Source organism: Mus musculus, chromosome 13, assembly GCF_000001635.26.
Source record: "Mus musculus strain C57BL/6J chromosome 13, GRCm38.p6 C57BL/6J".
NCBI lineage: Eukaryota > Metazoa > Chordata > Mammalia > Rodentia > Muridae > Mus > Mus musculus.
In genome coordinates, this window is record NC_000079.6 from 42,091,897 (window position 1) to 42,116,117 (window position 24,221).

The window sequence follows — 24,221 nt, forward strand, 5'->3', positions numbered from 1 at the left end:
TAACATTATTTAGGAAAAGTAGTCCTCTGTGTTTGAGGAGTGACATTCACTTGCCTTGTGAGATCTTTAGCCAGCTCATTAGCGATGCTGTTCCTTGTGCATGTGTGTGCATGTGTGCGCGTGTGTGTTGTGTACATGTATGCATGTGTGTGTTTGTGAGCATGCATGCATGTGTGTGTGCATGTAATGTTGATTGTGTAGTGAGCATTCCAGCTGCTCAGTACAGTTTATCCTGTGTTAGTAATGTAAAATATAGAAAGTGTTCAGTGTGATGAGGGGCTTTAGACTGCAGAGTCTAACCAGCCCTAGGTATCCAGAGGAACAGAGCATCTGTGATGAAGGTCTATGTGTGGAAGGGGCACAGTTTATTCTCCCAGCCTAGTTAGAGTCATAGCGTGTATTTGAGCTGCAGGATATTCAGTGACATAGGCACTACTGAGTATGGTGTTGACCTGTAGGCATCTTAGGAGAATGTGGCAATGTAAGATTAATGGATTTACCTTAGGGAGCCCTGGCTTCTTTGGAATGCTTCTTTTGGGACATTTTGCTTTCTTTAGATGTCACTTATGGAGTTGGAATTTGATCTGGTTTATAGCACTGACTGAGGGTAGAAAGCCAGGAAGTTTTCAGCAGAAGCGTGCTTGGCCCTCGATGCTGCTGAACTTGTTCCCTGCTGTGCGGTAGGCTGGGCCAGGAGGCTTGGAGCCATCTGTGTTCCACCAGACCACACTACCTACCCCAAGCTCAGGGTTACTTCATCCAGCACCCTAGCAGGAGAAAACCATGGTGAGACTTCAAATTCCAGCTCTGCCTACCCTGTCAGTGTGCTACAGTGTTAAGAATTGCTACCCTCACGTGTGAATGAGGAGAGCATTGCCGTCTGCCACTTGTGGGCACTAGAAAGATTAAAGCTGTCTGTGGGGCTGGCAGGTAAAGCCTGGCACTGGTTGCCTTTGTTTCTGGGCTTATTCGGTTCTTGCTCTTCACCTGTCCCCCACCCCATAACTTCTGGTCTTACTCTCGGATTTCCATTTGCTCTGAAGAACAGTTTGTTCCTCGTGAGGCCTGGAGGGATGGGCTGACTCATTCAGTAATATATTTGAATATTTGGCCCTTACTTGTTCATCTGTGTGTTTATGTCACAACTTAATACAATTTTCAGGTTTTTTTTTTTTTAGAAATAATTAAATATTTTTATTTTATAATTCTTTAAGATATTTCTGGAGTAGAATCTAGAAAGAAAAATACTGCTAAGGAAACTAGCTTTTATATTGGGTTTCTCCCCACCAATAAGTATCCACTTAAAATTTATGGCTTATGCTGCTTTTTAGAAGTAAATTAAGTACTAACATTTAAGACAGGCTTCACTATGTAGTCTAGACTATCCTGGGACTGACTGACACTTGTGACCTGCCTGCCTCACCTGTGTAAGTCCACATCTGGCTTATTTTTAATTTTGTATTTTCTTTGTGTATGCATATATATGTATATACAAACATATAGGCTATGTTTATAGGTAAAATGTAACTGCAGTGTATGGTATCTCTCTGTGTCTCTCTCTCTCTCTCTCTCTCTCTCTCTCTCTCTCTCTCTCTCTCTGTCTCTCTCTCTCTCTCTCTGTGTTTTATATTCCATGAGGAGAAAACCTATCCAATTGCACTTATGTGCTAGGGTGCACACTCGAGCCACTGTTTCTCTCAGGCAGAGCAGAACTATGGGAAAGGGTGGAACATGATTGGATATCACTACGATTGCTAAGAGATGGAAGCCTTTGTTGTTAGAGTTTAACGTTTGTAAACTCTTGGTTAGCAGTGGCCCCCACCCCAGCCCCCCATCACACTCGCCGCAGCTGCTCTGCAGCAGTCCTAGGAGAGAGCCCCTCCCTGCGGCTTCCTGCAACCGTCCTTTCCTATAAGCTGGCCCTGACTGATAGGAGAAAGGCAGCCTCTGTTTCACAATGAGTTCAAGCCCTGTGTGGGGACTTTCCAAAAGAGAGTGGGTTACCCAGAGAGAGCTCAGCATTTGGTCCGTCTATCGCAGGCAGGCCTCTAGGCTGAGAACAGAGTTTGGAAACTCCTGGCGCTGGTTTGTGCCTAGCTTGGGATTAAAAACCAATGTCGTTCAGGTGGAACAGGAGCGAGGCTTATCCATGACAGAGTAAACTCACCTAGTTTATATTGATTACTGAAGACGTGCCTAAGAAGCGCAGGAAGTCTCTGAAAGGGCTTCAGATGGCTTTTGTAGCACATGCATTGCCACCGTTGAAGGTTCTAATCTATAAAATATGAGATCTTTTTATAAAATGCCCATTGTATATGAAGTAAGTACAGTTATCTGATGTCTGTGCACAGGGCATTATTTGATGAGGCTTTTTTTTTTTTTTTTTTTGAGACAGGGTTTCTCTGTATAGCCCTGGCTGTCCTGGAACCAGGCTGGCCTCGAACTCAGAAATCCGCCTGCCTCTGCCTCCCAAGTGCTGGAATTAAAGGTGTGTGCCACCACGCCTGGCTATTTGATGAGTTTTAAAAAGTTAGCATTTCTGAAGGTGGTGGCAGGTGCTAATACTAATTGTGTGTCTCCTGTAGTCCATCCATGGTCTCAGACATCAGAACTGCCTTTTGAGATGAACCTAAGATGTCTTTCTTTGTCAAGAACCAGAAATGAGCCTCAGATCGTCCTTGTCACACTCACTGTATTATGTCGTCTCAGCTTGCTCCCTCCTCTTGTTCTTTAGCTCAACACAAGGGATTCCTCCCCGGTGGGTCACTTGGTGGCCCTCTAGGCCCCAGTGCTGTGATGTAGCCAGTGCTGTGATGTAGCCGGTGCTGTGATGCAGCCGGTGCTGTGATGCAGCCGGTGCTGTGATGCAGCCGGTGCTGTGATGCAGCCGGTGCTGTGATGCAGCCGGTGCTGTGATGCAGCCGGTGCTGTGATGCAGCCGGTGCTGTGATGCAGCCGGTGCTGTGATGCAGCCGGTGCTGTGATGCAGCCGGTGCTGTGATGCAGCCGGTGCTGTGATGCAGCCGGTGCTGTGATGCAGCCGGTGCTGTGATGCAGCCGGTGCTGTGATGCAGCCGGTGCTGTGATGCAGCCGGTGCTGTGATGCAGCCGGTGCTGTGATGCAGCCGGTGCTGTGATGCAGCCGGTGCTGTGATGCAGCCGGTGCTGTGATGCAGCCGGTGCTGTGATGCAGCCGGTGCTGTGATGCAGCCGGTGCTGTGATGCAGCCGGTGCTGTGATGCAGCCGGTGCTGTGATGCAGCCGGTGCTGTGATGCAGCCGGTGCTGTGATGCAGCCGGTGCTGTGATGCAGCCGGTGCTGTGATGCAGCCGGTGCTGTGATGCAGCCGGTGCTGTGATGCAGCCGGTGCTGTGATGCAGCCGGTGCTGTGATGCAGCCGGTGCTGTGATGCAGCCGGTGCTGTGATGCAGCCGGTGCTGTGATGTAGCCGGTGCTGTGATGTAGCCGGTGCTGTGATGTAGCCGGTGCTGTGATGTAGCCGGTGCTGTGATGTAGCCGGTGCTGTGATGTAGCCGGTGCTGTGATGTAGCCAGTGCTGTGATGTAGCCAGTGCTGTGATGTAGCCAGTGCTGTGATGTAGCCAGTGCTGTGATGTGCCATTGGTGTTGAAGTGGCTGGGAGTGTTGCCCTAAGACCTGGGCTTAGAACTTGACCTCGAGGGGTGAAGTAAAGATCTCGTTACCACATCTTTGAAAAAAATTGTGGTTTTCATTATTAGAAAAACTGCATTTCCTGTAGCTGGATTAAATGCCTTTATATTTTGCAGCTTTAAGGATTTCATTTTAAACTACATGTGTATTTACATGCCGGTTTGTGGATATGTGTATAGGTGTGCAGATGCCCAAGTGGGTAAGAGCCGTCAGATGCCCTCGAACTGGATTTACAGATGACGGTGAGCCTCCTGACATGAGTGCTAGGAACCAACCTCAGGTCTTCTGCAAGTGTTCTGTGCTCTCAACCACTGAGCCCGCCCACCCGACTCCAGCACCCGCCCCGCAGACCAGGAGACTTTCCGTGCAGCTGCTTTAGTCCACATGTCCTCAGAGGTGGCAAGGGAGGCAGTCTCTGCAGTGACCTATTTCCCTTGGTGTTTCAGAACGGAGTGTGAGAGACAAGGGGCATGGCTTGTTACTGATCTCTACTGTGGTGTGTGGACAGGACTGTTTGGTGCTCTGTCTAGTCAAATTGTACTGAGTCTTAAAAAAAATTGTATTCTTACTGACAGTTTCTGGTTCACTGGAAAGTTGTGTTTCCTGTTGTAAGGTTTGTGGAAGGTCAGAGCAGCAGCAGCAGTAGACAGAGGTGAACAGTGAGGAGAAGAGGCCCATGGGAAGGGGAAGCACCAAGTTCAGTGAGTTCGCCATGCTGCGTGCTGACAGAGCATACAGTGCCTGCCTGTCTCCTGTGGAGAGACCAGCAGAGGAGTCCCAAGCCCTCCCTCACTAGGCACTGGCTCACAGTGAAGAGGCTCTCAGGGGCTTAGAAAAGGGAGAACCTTGCCTTGACTACAGCCAGGGAGGCAGCAGGGTGCTGCAGCTGAAGGTTATGTGTGTATGTATGGAGAGAGAAGAACAACGACTTTCCTTTTGCGGCCCTATCAACTCCCCTGCGATGAGGAAGGCATGGGAGTGTAGGAGAGAAGCCGCTGTGCTGGCCCGTGGCTTTCAGCCTCAGCACAGATGCAGGGGGTGAGCATCTTGATACCAGCACACTACTTGTTGGCTATTTAAGGGCAACATTATTTTTTTCTCTGATCAAGCTTCTCACTAGAACAGTAACATTTAAGGGGCGTACATTTTCATTAACCTCACGCAGAAATGTGAGCCCCCAATGGTTAGTACCAGGAAAATGGGTCATCTTGCCTTTTCCTGTCCAAGGAGAGAGAACTGCACTTGAAAGCTAATGACTTTTGTGTTCTCATAGCTCTCAGCTCTCAGCAGTGCATAAAAAGTGCCTGTTTGGCATTCATTTACTTATCTGTCAATGTTGGTGGCAGTCTGAAGTGTTCTATAGTGTTATACTTGGTTCAGTCATTTGCCTGAGGAGCCCCTAAAAACTAGCTTGATCCGAGGGTTTGTGCTTTAGGAAGAACAGTATGATGTCCCTTGCTCCCTTCATGGCAGAAGAAATGACACTGTGTTCATCTATATTCATTGAAGAAGAATTGGAAGGTCATATACTCACAAGAATCGGTCATTCATAATAGTTCATGTATATATGTATATGTGTATATATATATATGAAGCTACATGTGCATCTATACATAAACATTTACACATATTTGTATAAATATGTACATATGTGTGTAAATGTGTAAAGTGTGCAGCACAGCTGACATGGTGTGGTATGGCACACTTTTCTGGTTTCCCACACTGTTCCTGATGACTGCTGTTTCCAGTGCTACTACAGTGGCCACATGGTGCTGTCACATGACCATAGTAACTGGCTGTAGCTAGGTGATTTCATTGTATCTGATTGACACTGTGGAACCTTTGCTATTTCCCCTCCTTTTATAGTTAACATACATGATTTACTGAGGTGCATTTTTTTTATTAAAAAAAAAATCACTTTTCTTTTCTTCTTCATTAGAATTTGAGCATTTGGGGCTGGCAGACGTTTTTGTTGTTGCTTTTAATAATATCTGTCTTGCAATAACTTCAAGGAAAAATTACCATCTTAAATACTAGATTTAGGACTGTGTTTATTTTGCCTTGGCAGAGCTGTGGGTAGAAGCGAGGCTCTCTGCACTATCAGCAGGTGAGGTAGTGCTGGCTGCATCTCCAGTTGAACACCACTCTTATTGGCCTCCGTCTTCATGCTTAATTCACGTTTTCATGATCTGGTCTCTCTGCTGGGGATACTATGTAGGGCGGGATGTGAATTTCTGCAGTGCTGCTGCCACCTAGGAGGGTGTGATATTTGATAATTATATATATCATTATAAAATCATATTTACAATGAACATTGATAACCAAAGTTACAGTATAGTATGGGATATATATTTAATAAATTGGAAAAGAAAGAACTACAACTAGAACCCTTGGTTTTTATGCTAGAGAAGTGGCTGAGTTGGTAAAGTACCTGTCAGTCAGGCACGAGACCCTAGTGCCCAGGCAGAAGAGCTAGGAATGGTAGGCAGGCAGTCAAGCCGATCCTTGGAGCTCATTGGCCCATTGGCCTAAGCGGTGGGAGCTACTGGTTCAGTGAAAGACCTTGCCTCAGAAGATACGACAAAGAGCTATTGAGGAGAAAGCATTGTCTCTGGCCTCCACATGGACAGGCATACAATGTACACAGACACACACAGACACACACACACACACACACACACACAGACACACAGACACACAGACACCCTAAAATTCTTTGCTAGTAAAATCTATTGTTTATTCATTTACTTATTTACAAATAACATTGTCTCTTTATATAACCAAGTAGGTCTCAACCTCACTGTCCTTCTAGCTTAGCCTTAGAAGTGCTGGGATTATTGTTCTAATTAAAGTAGAAGTCTGAGTGTTGTTACCTGAGGAGTTGCCACAAATCAGAAGACACAGCATGAAATTTTATTCTTTCAATCTGTCTGTCTGTCTGTCTGTCTGTCTGTCTGTCTGCCTGCCTGCCTGCCTGCCTGCCTGCTTGCCTGCCTGTCTGTCTAAAAACATGTAATGAGTAGGGCTGGAGAGATGGCTCAGAGGTTAAGAGCACTGACTGCTCTTCTGGAGGACCTGGGTTCTATTCCCAGCATCCACATGGTGGCTCACAGCCATCTGTAATTTCAGACCTATGGAATCTGATGCCCTCTTCTGGTCTCCACAGGTACTACATTCACAGGGCGCAAAGACTTGTATACAGCCAAAGCACCCATACACATAAAGTGAAAAACAAATTAAATATGTAGTATGCAGGACAAACAATCTCTAATTCTTTGGCTTGAATATTTGGTTTCTGGACTGGACTTACTTTTTGTCAAAGCTATTAAATCTCAAGAGTATAAATTGAGTTGTTTCTGTCAGCATCCTAGATTTGAGGAAAGAGATTTTACTGCAATAATTACAAGGCTTTTCTGTGCTTACAAAACAAGTTAGCCAAAATTAGAAACATGGCTGAAGTCAATGTATCAAGCTCATAAAGCCCAGAAAAAGACAAGCATCCTCTGAGACACTACTGTTCATCAGCTGGCACGGAGAGGGAACGGATGGGGTAGTGCCCCCTGGTCGGGCGCTGTGGAGCAGTTGTGCAGAGGGAGCCTTGTCACTGGCACCTTTTGTTACACACCCGACTGCTGAAGTCTCATGTGGGTTAAGAAGACTGGGCAGTAGTTCTGGGAGGTTAGATTAAACTTGGAGCAGTTTCAGGAAGATGTTACCCCTGCTACAGTATGGGTAGATGGTCCATGTGCCTGCAGACAATTTGACTCCATATTTTATTATGTACAAAAGCAAGGATGGGTGTGTACACACACATACACACACACACACACACACACACACACACACTCAACACACTCACACACATACTTTTTAAAGAGGATGTGAAGGGAGGAAGGGAGGAACATGGGACATGGAGGGGTGACAGTGAAGTAGGAATTTGATCAAAATAAAATGTGTTCTTATTTGCAAGGGAGACAAATTGAAGGTTGACTGCATGTGACTGAGTGGAGTAAGCCAGGGTGAAATGGCTTCATAGTGTGTGAATCCAGCTGTGTGGCACTTAGGAACTGGTAACCTATGGAGACAGTAACCCGGCAGGCTGTGGAGAAGGAGAGAGACATGGCAGCGCACAGAGGATGTTAGAGAGGGGAAGCTGTTCTGTACGGTGGGCACCAATGCTGCTGAAGTGCAGTCCACGGATCACATCAGGGGTTCTGGGTGTGGTGATGGTGACACTCAGTTTAGGCTCTTTGAGTGGCAGATGATCCACTGTGGGGCTGATGTCTAGATTCTGACAGTGGGGGGAAGTGCTTGTGGTATGGGGGTGTATAACAACTCTACTTTCTAAACAAATTTTGCTGTCAATCTGAGACTGCTCTAAAAAACAGTTATTATAAGGGATTAATATTTTGATAACTTTGATTTCTGGATCTGGGACACTCAGTGCCTAGTAATGTACAAACACGACTTTAATGGGATGGCCCACAGTAGTCCACAGTTACACAGTGGGCACAGCTGATATTCTGGGCATATTCTTTCTGTAGTTCTGGAAATGATTTGTGCTGACCTACTATTTGCCCCGACCTACTAGGTGTTTTACATGGAGCAAGTTGGGATTTCTTACCATTGTCTTGCTTTGCTCTGTCTGTGCAGTGAGTATATATTGTGGGTATATATTTATCTAACGTCAAGCCATCCTTAGATGCAAGTGATATTTTCACCACTATATATATTTTAAGTCTATGAATGTAGTTGTTTTTATAATAAAACATTCATAGTTTTAAAATATTAATTTTATGTAATTTTATTGTTGATATGTCTCCCAAACTAGCGGAGTTACTGTCCCTTGGAGGACAAGGATTTATTGCTAAAGAGAGAACTTCATGCTTGAACTGCTTGGCAGTTCTCCTGTCTTTAACAAACAAGCTTCCCTCTTGTCCTCTACCACGTCGTCTGTGCTCTAGGAGATGGGTGTGTTGCTCATCTGTGTGTTTCACAATCCAACGTGAAAGAACGGGAGGTTATCTCAACTTTTCTTCTCTTTCTGTCATCCAAGGCTTGCAGGAAGCAGGTCCCAGAACAGCTAGTCTGCTGCTTAGCTGTCGGAGGTGGGCTTCCTGCCCTGGATAGTCTGATTGGTAGCAGGTTGTTCAGGGTGCTCCTCTGCTGAGTATTTGGTAAGACAGCTCCTTCTGAGTTGATGAGAATGACGGATAGAAATGTTAATCTGGGGCAGGGAGGAGGAGTGGGAGGAGTAACTCTTTCCTCGGGATGCTTCTCAGTAATCAGTAGGAAAATGTGGTAAATATGGAATCGAAAGCTTCTAAGTCCCTGAAGTCAGCGTGGTGAGTTGTCCCTTCTCTTTCCCATGTGTGAGCTGGGAGAAATCTGGAAATCGGACAATTCCCATCTGGTTCAAACTTTGCCTTTGTACCTTCAAGGGTCATATGCATAGATTCAGTAATGTAGCTGCAGTAATGTTAGGGCTCTAGCCTGATGGCATAGGCCAGTGCTATACTGCCAGAGACTTGGGAAATATGTGTAGCTTATCTATGTTAGCATATGAATACAATATTTCGTGGGAATACTGAAAATGTAGTTTTCTTTAAATAGCATTCACTCAGTCAGTCGTGTGCTTAGAAAAACGGAAAAACTCCAGAGCACGTTTGCAAAGCATATATGATGGTGTCAGTCCCACAGCAGGCCACCCCTGAGTTGCCTGTCTCTTTTGAACTTGACACACAAATAAAATTCTAGAATTATTGATCTTGTAGTTGAAAGGAAGGCTGTAAGACATTCAGTTAATATTTTTTGCCATTTCTCATGGTAGAGTTATAAAAGTGAATAAGATCTAGTCCTTGCCCTTATAATCTAGCATGGAAGACAGTATCTGAACGAGTACCTTGTTTCTGAGGATTAAGTTCTGGAAATCGAGCCCTTGGGTAGGAGTTGGACAGTCTGTGTGCACAACAGGCTGGGCATGCTGGGCAGTTCCCTTCAGCTCCATGAGGTGGCCGCTGCTGCGATAGTGAATGACAGGCCACACTGCGGTCGTTGCGTGGCTGACAGGGAAGAGCTTCCGGTATGCTTGTGCTATGTGTGTACTACACAGCTCACTGTATGCAGCTGGCAGCTGTGTGTAATATGTTCTGGCTCTCAGCCTCAGCATTTGGGGGCATGCGGTAGGAGCTGGGGTATTGGAAACAGAGTAGTCAGTAATTTAAGTAATTTGATCCGAGTATGTTACTGTGTTATCTGAACTAAGGTGTGCCTGCTCTAGACTCAGGGTGAGAGTCTGGCTCCTTTCATCATGCTACACCAGTCTCCTTCACTTCTCTCAGATGCTCTGCTTGGACCGTGAACCTTAGAAACACCCGCTTCCTTCCCTTTGTTTCCCTGCAGCCTGGTCTGGTTCCAGGGTTGCTCACATGTTGCTTTTGTCTCTTGATTCTGCTCTGGTCTGATTGTCCTGGTATCCTGCTGAGGGTTAGTAGGCCAGGCTGGCCTTGGCTACTTGAGATGCATCTTCATGGCCCCGAGTGACCCTCCTACCTGTCCCCAGGTGTCACAGTGCCCAGCACATTGATAGGACTTCATAAATGCTTATGGAATAAGTAAATGACAATTTTGGTTTTATTTTATTTTTATAACTTATGTGCATGCATGTGTGTGTAAACGAACTATTCTGTTATTGATTTACATGGATGTGTTCCAACTTGTGCTCTCCTTAAAATATCTTTTTAGAGGTTATTAAAACCACTATTTAAGTTTGCCTCATGCTTTTTCAATTACAATCCTTACTTTGATACGACCAGATATTTAATAACAATGTACAGAAATTTATATTTTTTGTTGTAATATGTAGATCAAAACATATTCCAATGTGCCCCCTAGCTGCTCATCAGTTATTAATGTGATGTGTATTTGGGAACCCTGCCACTGTGATTCTTCTGTAGCCATACAAAGTAGACACCAGTGTTATGTCTTTAAATACATATCCAAGACATGAACTTAAACAGTTTAAATACAAAGTGTTAAAGGGGTTTTTGATTATTTGAGATCTCTATGTGATTCTTACTAGATAATGGACTAGTTGTTCAAAGAGCAATTACAAATAACTTGACTTTTCTAAATGCCAGCCTCCAAAGGAGGCAGTATATATTGGATACGGTTGGCTTGGGATCATTCTAACGGATGGTCAAGGTCCATCTATTGTTTCCTTCTCTAGAGCCAAATTGCAGCCTAGCTAAATCTTAAAGGACTCTTATCTAGGAAACCAGATATACATAGGGTCTTGCAGAGAGACGGAATTGGGAGTCAGGACTCAGTGGAACACAGTCATCTCTGGATCTTCTATCAGCTTATGTAAAAGGTCAGACAAATTCATTTTTAATTCTGATTTTCCAAAGTTCAGAAAGGTGTTCGAAAACAGAGACCAAGGAATGCGTAGCTGTTACTTTAAGAAGGAAATTAAGTCTGGAGGGAAGGCTGTTATGACTGCTGACATCTGTGGCCTCCTTTCATTTGCGTAAGAGGTGGACTGGCTTCTCTGTGGCTGCGGTTGCCATGGAGAGGTAGTGGGGGAGGACTCCCAGGACTGCAGCCTGCCAGCCAGTGAGCCACAGAGCTGCTTCTCAGAGTGACTGAAGGGGCTGGGAGCTCAGGTGTGCCAGCACACAGATAATGAGGATGGCTGACCTGCCACGGCTGGTAACGTGACTGTGTACATACCCTGGGTGTGACGTGTGTGCAACTGCCTGAGGTTCGCTATGTGAATGGAGAAGCCTGTGTTGTTGTGTGTTCCCACCCTTTCATGTGATTTCTCTCCACTCGATTCTAGTTGATAAAGAGTTTAAACAGTTAAACCAAATGTGAACCCTGATTATACTAAGAAACTGAACTTCACCTGGCTTGTTTGCATCTAGATAACAGCATCTTGTAGCAAGGCAAATAAATAATACATACACTCAGAAAAATCTAATATGGTAGGTTGAACAGCGACTGAAAGAAATGAGTTAGTAGCAGGAGATATTAACACATGGGTGTTAGAGCAGTGCGGCTCCCTAATGCAAGAGTGAACAGTGGAGCGGGAAGATGGCTTTCTCTGCAGAGCCTGAAGAAGCAAAGACGCAGGGTGCTCTGGAGAGGAGTGTGCTGCATCTCGAGATGAATTGCATCATGGCTAGTAATATTTTTTAGGGGAATACTTTGTCATCAAATAGAAAATCATTACCGTTATGAGTTTGTAGTAGGTACTCGTTATGGCTTGCTTCCCTTGTCTTGCTATAAGAGCCTGCTAGACAGGAAGCTTCATTAGTTTTGGTTTCTGTTTTCTTGTGGATTGGTAATTTCTTAAAGATTATACTTTAATTTTACTCGGGTGCCGTGTCTATGTGTCTGTGTCTGTGGAGGTGTGTGCATGGGTTTGCAGGTGTCCAGGGAGGCTAGGGGTGTCAGAGCTCATGGAGCTGGGTTTAAAGGAGATGGTGGGTATCGTGTGTGTGTGTGTGTGTGTGTGTGTGTGTGTGTGTGTATGTGTGTGTGTGTTAGGAACTGCGGTGGGCCTCTGTAAGAGCAGCATTGCTCCTAACTGCTCAATCATCTTTCCAGTTCCATGACTGGAAATTTTGGTTTTGATGCAAACTCTGAACTACCACTTTAGAAAATATTTCTAAGTAAATTTAGGACTTTTTGGATTTTTTTTTTTTTTGAGAGAACACATGTATTAAGTTTATCACAAAAGTGAAGTTCATTTGGCTTCCTTTTCTGAAGAAATCTAAATGGGGGCTAAATATTAATTCTGCTTTATAGTAAAAAGTTGAAAGCGTTACAGGTAAGAAAATAAGCTGACTTCTTAACACATATTACAATTTAGTTTAAGAGGATAGTTTATTCTGCCAAAAATAGGAAGGAAGGGAGGGGGAAGAACAGATAGGAAAAAGGAGAGCTGGGGAGCGTGCCTACAGCCTCAGTCAGGTGTAGTAGGAGACCCATGAACTGAAGGCTAGCCAGCCAGTTGTTTCGTTACAGTTGATTTCATACTGTGTCTTAAACCCAGGAGCTGGAGAAGTAACTTTGTAATGGAGTACTTGCCAAGCACTGCCAGGCTCTGGTTTGATGCCCATTCTCACCCAAAAAGATAGACTGTATGAAGTCTGGGCAATAATAAATATAAGTTTGTAGAACTGAAACATTTATTCTATCATTTACTTGGAAAGTATCATTTTAACGTAAAGTATCTCAGAAGCTGTCAGTAAATATTGAAGACTTTATATATGCAAAATTCTTCTTCAGATGACAGCCTTCCTTGGCATCTTTGAAAGTTCTGTTTCTTTTGTGCTAAATATTATATCTTTAAAAAACAATATTTATTTATTTTTTTTAATTTACTTACTTTACATCCCACTCACTACCCCCTCCTGGTCACCTGGTCACCCCCTCCCACAATTTCTCTCCCATTCCACCCTCCCCTTCTCCTCAGAGCAGGTGGGGGCCCCCCTTTATAACTCCCTACCCTGGCACATCAGGTCTCTGCAAGGCTAGGTGCTTCCTCTCACACTGAGACGAGACAAGGCAGCCCAACTAGCTGCACATCTGATGCATATGTGTGGGGAGGCCTAGGTCCAGCCTGTGTATGTTGTTGTTTAGTTGGTGGTTCAGTCTCTGAGAGCCTCAAGGGTCCAGGTTAGTTGATTCTGTTGGCTTCCTGTGGAGTTCTTATCCCTTTCAGGGCCCGCAATTCTTCCTCCTATTCTTCCATAAGAGTCCCCATGCTCCATCCACTGCTTTTCTGTGGGTCTCTGCATCTCTCTGAGTCAGCTGCTAGGTGGAGCCTCTTAGGACAGCCATGCTAGATTCCTGTCTGCAAGCATAAGAGATTATCATTGATAATGTCAGGGACTGGTGCTTGCCCATGGGATGGGTCTCAAGTTGGGCCTTTTATTGGTTGGCCATTCTCTCAGTCTCTGTTCCATTTCCCATCCCTGCATTTCTTGTAGACAGGATAAATTTGGGGTTGTAAGTTTTGTGGGAGGGTTTTTGTCCCTATTGCTCCATTGGGGTTCCTGCCTGACTACAGGAAGTGGCCTCTTGAGGCTTCATATCCCCCATGCTGTGAGTAACAGCTAAGGACCCCCATAGATTCTTGACTGTTAGACACCAACAACCCAAATAACCCAATTGAAAATGGGGGTACAGAGATAAACAGAAAATTCTCAACAGAGGAAGCTCAAATGTACAAGAGGCACTTAAAGAAAATTTCAAAGTTCTTAGTCATCAGGGAAATGCAAATCAAAACAAGTCTGAGATTCTGTTTTACATCCATCAGAATGGCTAAGATCAAAAACTCAAGAGAAAGCATATGCTGGTGAGGATGTGGAGCAAGGGGAACACTCCTCCATTGCTGGTGGGAGTGCAAACTTGTACAACCACTTTGAAAACCAATTTGGTGGTTTCTCAGAACAGGGAATAGTTCTACCTCAAGAGCCAGCTATACCACTCCTGGGTATATACCCAGAAGATGCTCCACCATCCCACAAGGACACTTGCTCAACTATGTTTATAGCAGCTTTATTCATAATAGTCAGAAACTGTAAACAACCTAGATGCCCCTCGACTGAGGAGTGGATAAAGAAAATGTGGTACATCTACACAATAAAATACTGTTTAGGTATTAAAACAAAGACATTATGAATTTTGCAGGCCAGTGGATGGATCTTCTTGAGATACCCAGTCTCAAAAGGACATGCATGGTATGTACTCACTTATAAGTGGGTATTAGCCAGAAAATACAGGATGCCCATGCTGCACTCCACAGACCCAAAGAAGCAAAACAAGAAGGAAGGCCCAAGAGAGGATGCTTGATCTCACTTAGAAAGGGAATAAAATAGTCATAAGAGTAGATGGAGAGAGTAAACGGGTGGGAGAGGAGATGGGGATGAGAATGGGGGGGTAGTGTTCAGAATCAGGTGTGGGGAGGAACAGGAGGATGGCCACATGGCCATGAGAATGAATGGAAATCTGCAACTGATGGGGTGTGGTGGTGGTGGTGGTGGTGGTGGTGGTGGTGGTGGTGGTGGTGGTGGTGGTAAGGGTAAGGGTATCCATCTCCAGGATAAGACAGAGCTGGGATAAAAGAGTCTCCCATGAATACTGCATCTTAAAGCCTTTTCTTGCTTTTAAAATATGCTGTCTAAACTAAGCGTTTGTAAATTATTATATACAGATATTGAAGTTGATTTTAATTTTCTTAATTTTATGATACATCTTTGAAATTAAGGGAAATAAAATTAATTTTTTCAATTGAGAAGTATGAGAAATTATATATAAGAGTTTTTATGTAGGTCCTCATTGATGGCACCCAACTGCTTGCTGCATACTATTCTAAATGTACTTATACTTTGGAGTCTCACACAATGTTGTGAGGTAGATTTTTTTTTTCCTGTTTTACTGATGAGGAATCTGGAGTTTATTTCAGTGTCAGAGATGAAGAAAGGTAGATGAGAATTCGCAGCTGGAAAGTCCTTATTGTTGTAGTGGGGAAAGTTGTCTCCTTCGATGGCCATTCTATTAAGGTGCTTGTCTCTCTTGAGTGAGGAAGGAGTTTTCATGGTTGACTTTCCTCAGACCTGTGCAGTGAACACACGTGAGCACTTTAGTGTTGAACTAACGACCTCCTCTAAGGCTTAAGTGTTGCTAGCATGGATTGTTTCAAATGATAATTTTTAAAAAAGATTTATTTATTTATTATATGTAAGTACACTGTAGCTGTCTTCAGACACCCCAGAAGAGGGCATCAGATCTCATTACGGATGGTTGTGAGCCATCATGTGGTTGCAGGGATTTGAACTCACGACCTTCAGAAGAGCAGTCGGTGCTCTTAACCACTGAACCGTCTCTCCAGTCCTCAAATGATACAAATTTAAGAGAATAATCCCATTAATTTTTACTGCTTTATTTAAGAACAATGAAATCAAAAGAGGAATAAAGAGAGTATGGTAATGTCACACTGAAACCTTTTTTGCTGTCATCCATTTATTGGTTTTCAACAGGGTTTCTGTCGTTTGCAGTCAGTTATTTGAGCTGGCTAGTCTCTTTTCTGGAAGCTGTCCTGTATATGGTAGGTTACTGAGCAGTGCCACTGACCTGTTCTAGTCAGATCCTAGTCTAGTTAGTTACAGCCTCTGTCCCTCAGTTATAACAAATAGGAATGTCTCCAGACATTGCCGAATGCCCTTTAGGGGACAAACTCATTCCTGAATCAGCCACAGGTGATGTGAGCAGTACAGATTGATAGCATCACAGGGCAATCACTTGGAATGAGGACATTGATAAAGATGGGAAGATGAAACTTTCAATGCAAGAGAAAGGAGGCTAGCTTTGACTGGCTGGTGTGGCTAAATGCAATGTGGAAAACAGGGCAGGGCAGTACATGACTATAGCAGAGAGACTCAGAGAAGGTCTACTTGGTAGGGTGATGTGGAGTAGGGTACTGAAGTTGTCTGACTTGGAGAGGTATTTTGGTGGTAGAATCAGGAAACTTGGGGTTTTCCATAATGTTGTCCCCCTGACCAGGGATAGAGGATGTCAAACAGTCTATAGGACTGGAGGGAAGACTGCTGGCAACCTCTGCCTGGGGCTCACAAGTATTTTGTTGGAATATCATGGAGTTGAGGACTTCACTGGGTGGTAGAACACCTACAGCTGGTGTGACTGATGCTTCAGATTACAGTGGACCCAGGGCAGGTCAGAACACAGCTTCAGAGGCAAGAGATGTTAAATGTGGCACCTGGAAGATAATTAACTGCCAAGTTATACAGGGAGCCTTCTGGTGTCCAGGAAGAATACAGAACATTCATGTGTGTAGCATGGTTAACACTGAGAGTTACTGTGCCTGGTTATCCTGGCACTTCCCAGGTTAGTGCTGTGCCATGCCACAGTATGTTCCTTTAGAAAGATCAAGGCCACACAGCCTTCCTCTGGGCTCTTAACCTCTCTCCTCTTCTGCCTCCCCCAATTCCTCCCATTATCCTCGCCCTTCCCTCTCATTGTTGTCGTCCACCTCCTTCCCCTGGTCTTGCATCATCCTTATCCTTTCCTGTACCCTGGTGCTGGGATACACGAGTGCTTTATCACTGAGTCATGCCTCCAGTCCCTAAGAAGAAATACTCTTTGTGGTTGGAAACAGCATGTGCTGCCTCCATTCCTCGATCTGTTTAAGAGCAGTTCCTGTACATTGATTTCGTTTTGCTGGGTTATTTATAGCTCAGGGACTTAGGAAAGAGTGAACCTTATCATCTATTCAAAGTAATAACGTCGTAGCTGTCCTTCCGACATTACAGTTCCATGGCTTCCCACGACTGGGCATTTGCTAATGCATTTTCCTCATGACTTGCTTAACATGGCTTCTGTGATGCACTTAGACTTCCAAACCAGTGAGAACGCCTGAAAAATGGCTGGAAAGCCGTTTTGGGTTTGGCTAGTTGAGATGGGCCTGTGCATGTGAAGTTACAATTCTAATTCCTGTGACATGTGGCATTGAGTTGGCCAAGTATGTCTGTGTCCTTTATGAGCCTCATGACTTTTTTTTGTAGCTGTGATGACTCTCAAGGCACATGCATCCTCAGAGTTGCTTGGCTTAGGGACATTAGGTTGAAATTCCATGCACTGCAAATTTTATCATAAATATTTGTTTAGAGGTGCTTGTATGCACTAAGAACTTTTAGTACTCATACTTTTCCATGAGCTGTTATGTCAGGTTAGCAGTGGAGAGTACAGCAGACTGCACATATGACATCATGCAGTGGAGAGTACAGCAGACTGCACATATGACATCATGCAGTGGAGAGTACAGCAGACTGCACATATGACATCATGCAGTGGAGAGTACAGCAGACTGCACATATGACATCATGCAGTGGAGAGTACAGCAGACTGCACATATGACATCATGCAGTGGAGAGTACAGCAGACTGCACATATGACATCATGCAGTGGAGAGTACAGCAGACTGCACATATGACATCAGTTGGCACGATGGATTCATCTCAAACAAGGGTTTACTCATACATATGCATACAATACGCATGTACATACAAAATATATGAGCTATTACCTAATTATTTAGGCTAATGGCTTGGAAAGATTATGTTAATGGATCCAGAGCAAATTTTTCCCTTAAAATGTGACCAAGTATTTTAATAAGCATATTTGGTGATAATGTTGTCAGGGCTGGCCAGTACTGAAGAGCTGGCTTTTAGTGTATGGTTGGCTTTGAGTGTATGGCTGGCTAGTAGTATTAAGAACACATGGTTAAGACGTCTGAGTTTTTGAAGCTTTAAAAATAATTTTCTGTTTTTCATGATGTCTGTCACTTAGTAGCTGGTACTGTTTGCATTTGAAGTTATAGCAATAATAGAAAATTAGTGATCAGAAATATATTTAATCTATTTATAGTCATCACCATTAAACAATGAAACCCATGTGACCTTTCCTCTGTGCCTCCTGTGGAAGTCCAGCTGTCCTCTCATTTGTCACACTGAGAGATGGCAATGGACTATTTAAATGCTGTAGTTAATTTTAAGCTTTTTCAATTGTGTGTGTGTGTGTGTGTGTGTGTGCTCATGCACCTTCTTGTTATAAATTTTAATTCTCTCCTGCCTTGGAGGACCCATGGACTATGCAGAACAGTGACGAGTCACCGTGTTTGAATGGTGCCACTGTCTAGATTGTCGGGCATGGCAGGGGCCATGTGTCCAGTGTGGTGCTAGGGACAGTGCTGAGAAACACTGCCTGGCCTTGTCCCTTCAGGACTTTGGGTCCGGTGTGTGTCTTTGCAGTAAAGTGAAATGACCACTGTGTAAAAGAGACCCCAGGTCTCAGGCCCGTGGGGATGAACACCTGAGCACTGGTCTCAGCTTTGTCTCAGAGAGCTCTAGCACAGTGACTGCAGGTCCCCACACATCAGTCACATCAATAGTTGATGTCTGAAACTGTTGACCCACTTCGTTGTTTTCAGCCTTGGTTTCCCACTTCCACCACCTACACTCAGTGTTTCACATCCTCTCTGACTCTCAATGGTTGGAGGGGGTCATCACTGGAAAATATGCCAGCTGGGTTTTGTTAAAGTAAATGAACATAGTTCTTAATGGACTTTGGAATGTTGATTGACATTCTGACTAAATTAAAAGAATATCTTACAATATTTATAATAGTATTATGACGGCTAGCATTGTTAACTTGATGGAGTTTAGAGTCTCCATGGAAACAAACATGGGCACTTGTATATGGGATTTGCTAGATGAGGTTAATTGAGGCAGCCCTACCCACAATAAATGTGGGTGGCATCAGCCTGTGGTCTGGGCTTGAGGACTGAGGAAGGAGAAAGGGAGCTGGGCGCCAGCGTTTGTCTGTGCCACCTCCCACTCCTCCTGCCAGGCTTCCTGCCATGCTCTCATCTTGACACAGTGCACCCTTGAGCCGGGAGCCAAAATAAGCCCCTTTTCCTGTCAGCTGCTTTTCTTCACGTGTTTGCCATAGCAACAAGAAAAGTAATGAATGCAAGTACCCTTGCCATTGGAAAGGACATTACCATTAACTGGGAGGAGGAAGCCGACATCACATGTGTAGTAAGAAATGTCACTTCTCAAATACCTGCAGTTTTGAGGTTAAACTGAATGTAAAATCCATACCCAGGAAAACATAATCCTCTGACTGCTTACAAAATGATTCTCTCTATAGTGAGTGTCTGTATAAGAATGTATACAGATACATGTATGTTAGAGTCTTGCCCATCTGGTCAGTACCTTCTGAGTTTCTTGGTGATTTTCAAATTTTCTTATAAGAATTCTTAAACAACAAATAATTTATAAATATGTAAGTTTGTATAATATGAAATGTAATATGATTTCAAATATAATAGACATTTTAAATAACAAAGCTTTCAGCATCTGTAGCAACAAAATATGACAACGTACAAACCAGAATCAGTTAAAATAAATAAGAAAACTAGCTCTCAATGCCCAGTTGGGATTCAGATGTCTGGCTGTGAGCTGAATCAGTTTTCATTCTGACATCTTCCTCTGGAATACTCCTGTCTTACAGGCCGGGTGCCTTCCCATGTGTGAGTCTTGACTTTCTACCATGACAGGTCTTGGGGATTTTGTTTTTAGTCATTTTTCCAGTTGGTAGTTAACCTATTGATTCTAAATGCTTACACTTGACTACCTAACTCCTTTCCCTATTGTCCATAGTGGACAGCTTCCTAAGACACTAATTAGATGCCTAAAAGGTAAATAATTTCGAACCTTCTATACTCAATGCTGGTTCCTATACATGCAGTTACTATTGGAAGTTTTAAATTATAAATTAGGGACTCTCGAAATTGTAATTACTAAAGTAAAACAATCATAACTATATTCTGTAATAAAGTTATTTAGAACTTAGGAATGAGTTCTGGAATATTCCTTTGAATACTGGGTAACTGAAGCTAGATAAAAGAAAGCAAAACCGTAGTTAAGAGAGATCTGTGTGCGAATCGTATAAGGTGCTGAGTGCAGTGTGGAGCAGGTTAGCTGTCGGCAGAGCTCTTGTGTGCGTGCATGAGTGGAACAGTCTACCTGCCTGCAGAGCTCTTGTGTGTGCATGAGTGCTGGTGGAGAGGGTGAGGATCATTGGTCCTCAGCCTTTGGCCTGACTTCTGCATCATACAGCTCCTGCCTGCTTAGTTCCCAGGAGCCTCTCCTCATCCCTGGGCTCACAGCTTTGTGCTTTCCACATGCTGTGTCTTCTCCTGCTTTGCACTTCCTCCACTCTCCTGCAGTAGCCTCTGCACTGCCAAATGCCGTTAGTGCTTACACTTTGCCTTGTCTAGCAGGAAGAGGGAAGAAACTGGAGAGTGCTTATATCAAAGAAGATTCTTTCAGGGTTCTGGAGAACTCCGTGCATGGTAACTCACTTGCTCTTTGTAGTGTGCATTAGAAGTAGAAGCTGCCATTTCCTGTCGGGTAGCATTGGTCAGTAAAAAATTTCAGACTCATGGAAAGCAGCATGAAACAGCTCAGTGATACTAAAATTTGCAAAGTTTGATATTGATAGGACCGCCTGGGCCTGGGTGCTCTCAGAAGAACTCTGGTCCTGTCTTGGGTTTACTTATAATGCATTGTTACTTTTTGTTTGAAGCCCTGAGTTACCTCTTGAGTTGAAACAAAATATAAGGCTGGGGAGATAGTTGAGAAACGAAGGACTTGAATTTGGTCCTCTGACTACAAACAAAATACAAGCTAGGGGTGGTGATGCACATTGCAGTCCGAGCTCAGCCTGGGAGGCAGAGGCGTGCTCCTAGCTCCAGAGCACTGAAGGGCCCGCTCACAAAAGCAGGGGGATGAGGCACCTGAGGAATGACATTCCTCCTGTGGCTTTCTCCCCAAGCTGCTGTCTGGCTTACACATGTGTGCATGAACAACACACACACACACACACAGACACACAGACACACAGACACACACACACACACACACACACACACACACACACACACATACACAATGACTATATTTAGAATCCGGTTGTGAGCATCTTAGAAAGAAGCAGATGGCAAACACTCTAGCCTTTGTGAACCTCATATAATTTATGGTATCTCATATGGGTTTTCCCCTTTGCCTTTTTACATTTTAAAAGCTAATAAACAGACGGTAGTGAGCAGCCACGGCTGTCTTCTGTATTGACCTTAGTTATTGTTCTCGCCAAAAAGCCCCTCTGCCCCTCTGTGTCCCTTTCTCTCCATCCCAACCAGCTCCTTTTAGCTTTTAACTTAATGGGGATTTTTCTCAACGTTTGTTTATGTGGAGTTATTTTTTTCACTGAAAAGATATAGAATTTGACTTTTTAAAAAATACTTTATTTAAAATTCTATGTCCCCCTAGTGTGTTCTTTGAATAAAAATTCACAAGAATAAACTAACTCAGCATCACGTAGTGTTAATCAAAGACGCAGGAGCACCGTTGCTTCTGCTCCTGTAGTAGAATGCCATGAAGGGGGTGAGTCCTGAGGAAAATGGTATTGGTCTGACAGTGTGGGAGGCTGAGGACCGGGTGCTGACACCTGGGTAGGGCCACCTTACTGCACTGTAGCCTCATAGGAGGCCCTGGCTAAATCTTGGGAGAGTGGCAAAGAACAAACCTACCGCTGCAAGCCATTCTGCAGTGGCTTGCATGACACGGGTAACTTACCATTAGCCCCCACCCCCTACTCGTCATGAATTTCAGAGGGGGCAGCGATAGATACTGAAACTATAGCAGACAGCAGCCCCTCCCCGTGCTTTAGGTCATATGTGCGTTGGCTTAGTCATTTGTGGTGGTGGTTCAAAGACTAGAAGTAGTTTATACTGAGAGTATGGTCAGCTATTCCCTGGCCTGTGGAGTAAGGCCTATGACAGTCTCTGATGTGGTCATGGGAAACCCGAACTGTAAATTCCCCATAGGCAATCTGTTGGCCAGCCAAGCAGGTACACAGTACCTCCTTTTCTATATTTTTGACTAAGCAAATAGACCTTTATGTTAGTCTTTTGTCTTTGTTCTGTAACAATGTAAAAATTTTCAAGGAGGAAACACATGTATTATTTGCTGACAAGGTATGAGGCATACAACCAACCGTCCAGAAAACCAGGGCAGCATGTGGCAGCTTTATTTAGTGTTTAATGTCCATACTTCTTGAGTCTCTACTTCCTTAGGGGTGTGTGTGTGTGTGTGTGTGTGTGTGTGTGTGTGTGTGTATGTGTGTGTATGTGTGTGTATGTACATGCAGACACATGTGAGTGTGCAGGGGTTTACATACATGGTGACATATTTGTTGGAATCCATTGCTGACAAGGTTAGCAATTCATGTCCAGTGGACCCTGGCATTAGTAGTCAGAGTCAAGATGGTCTGGCTAGGGGAAGGGGATCCAATAGCAGGCAACAGAGTCAGAGACAGTCCCTGCTCCAGTTGTTAGGGGACCTGCATGAAGACCAAGCTGAGATACATTTATTCCTGCTGCAATTTGATGTTTCAAGGTGTGGGGTGTGGCACCCAAGGGGGTCTTCTCCTTCTCTGAGGAGAAGTGTGGGTAATAGGGCAAGGGACTTGTAAGGGTGGGACTAGAAGAAAAGGAGGAGGCAGGAGCTTCAATTGAGATGTAAAATGAATGAATGAATGAATGAATGAATGAATGAAAATAAAAAGGTCTGGCTTCCTTACCCTTCTACCATAGTTACCATGACTACTGCTCCCTTCATTTGCTGCATCAGAGATCCTCATTAGTGAACGAGAAATGGGTGTTGTCATACTTTGTGTCCAGTGCACAGTAGGCAAAGCACTTGTGACTATTGAGAAGATGGTGGAAAGATGTCCTGGAAAACATGCCAGTGTCAATGTCTTTATACCGTAGGTGACTGCTTAGATAGCTTTTGCATTTTCCAGACATTGTGCTTTCAGCTAGAAAGTGACTGCAGTATAGGGCTGACACTAGTGAGAATTATCAAGTCTGGTTTTGGTATAACATTGTTGAGAATGTGTAGCTTTGTGTTTCAGTTTAATTAGAGATCCTTAGCTTTTAGGTGTGTGCGGAGCTTTCTCTCCCTTCTTCCCTCCTCCTTATCCTCTTCCTCCTCCTCTTCCTCCTCCTCTTCCTCCTCCTCCTCTTCTTCATCTTCCTCCTCGTCCTCCTCGACCTCCTCATTCTCGTCCTCATCCTTGTCCTCGTTGTCCTTCTCCTCCTCCTCTCCCCTCTTCTTCCCCCCTCCCCCTCTTCTCCCTGAGCATCCCCTGGCCCCAGTGACAGCATTGATAAAGTAAATGTAGCCATCTGCACACCTGATAATACATTGCTCACAAGAATCAACTGATAAGGCTTTTTCCCTTAAAAGTTTGAAGCTCAGCCTGATAATACTTATAATTTAGAGAATATTACTTCTCAAGATTGGTTGCTTGTTGTATTCACCTGAGAAACATTTTAAAATGCCGACTTAATTGGTACAAGATGCAGTCTTGGCATCAAGATATTGTTTAGAACAGTAATACCAAGTGACTTGAATGTGCCATATTGGGACTGTTTCAGGGGCTCTGTAAAGTTATCAGGTCAGGAAGGTCAGCCCCGAGCCCAGTTGCTTTGGCAAGTTTTAGGAAGGAGTGGGTTAACAGTCCCTCCCCTGGGCTTTGGTGAATTCCAGGACAGCTGAAGATTTGGGGAAGGAGATTTGGGAAGTGGGCCTGACTTTTACCTGTTAAGAAATGTGTGCTTAATCTGAAAAACCTTCTTGTCTTCTTAGTATCCTCTAAGGGGAAAAACATACTACAGTTCTTTGCCAGTGTAACGGCACATGCCTGTTCTCAGTTCTTAGGAACCAAGGCCAGCCTGGCCTACAGAGTGAGACCTTGCCAGATAGATAGATAGATAGATAGATAGATAGATAGATAGATAGATAGATAGATAGATAGATAGAGTGAGTGAGTCTCCCCATGCCCACTGTCAATAGAAGTGTCAAAGCACAATAGGCCCCACAGTTCCTGCTGATC

The 24,221-nt window shown here is 44.2% G+C and overlaps 1 protein-coding gene across 6 annotated transcripts in view; it reads left to right on the plus strand.

Moving 5' to 3' along the window:
• The window catches only part of Hivep1 (human immunodeficiency virus type I enhancer binding protein 1), a 133,132-nt gene that overhangs the window by 39,998 nt on the left and 68,913 nt on the right, over positions 1–24,221 (plus strand). Inside the window, exon 1 of one of the 6 annotated variants that reach the window (XM_030247127.1) lies at positions 10,673–11,381. The exons of the other annotated variants lie outside the window; for them this stretch is intronic. The gene's annotated coding sequence lies outside the window, so the exon portion shown is untranslated. Of the gene's footprint in view, positions 1–10,672; positions 11,382–24,221 lie in introns of those variants that run through there. 6 annotated transcript variants of the gene reach the window in all.